The sequence below is a fragment of the Schistocerca gregaria genome, chromosome 1, assembly GCF_023897955.1.
Source record: "Schistocerca gregaria isolate iqSchGreg1 chromosome 1, iqSchGreg1.2, whole genome shotgun sequence".
Lineage (NCBI taxonomy): Eukaryota > Metazoa > Arthropoda > Insecta > Orthoptera > Acrididae > Schistocerca > Schistocerca gregaria.
In genome coordinates this window covers 424,553,859-424,554,085 of record NC_064920.1, presented here as the reverse complement: position 1 = coordinate 424,554,085, position 227 = coordinate 424,553,859, and positions in this window count along the sequence as shown.

Sequence of the window (227 nt, the reverse complement as noted above, 5' to 3'; positions counted from 1 at the left end):
GTACTGCATGTTATTTTTTTGCACACTGCAGTAACCTAGATATTTGTTCGTATTTCATGGAAATGAATCTGGGGCCACACTTAAAAATGCCTCTAACACTCGACTGTTACTAGCTGTGCTGGTATGGGAAGTACATCCTGTCCGGCAAGTTAGGCAATTTTATATATTTATTTGTGTATTACAATATACGAAACTAAAAGGAAGGTTTTGCTTCACTAAAAACAGTA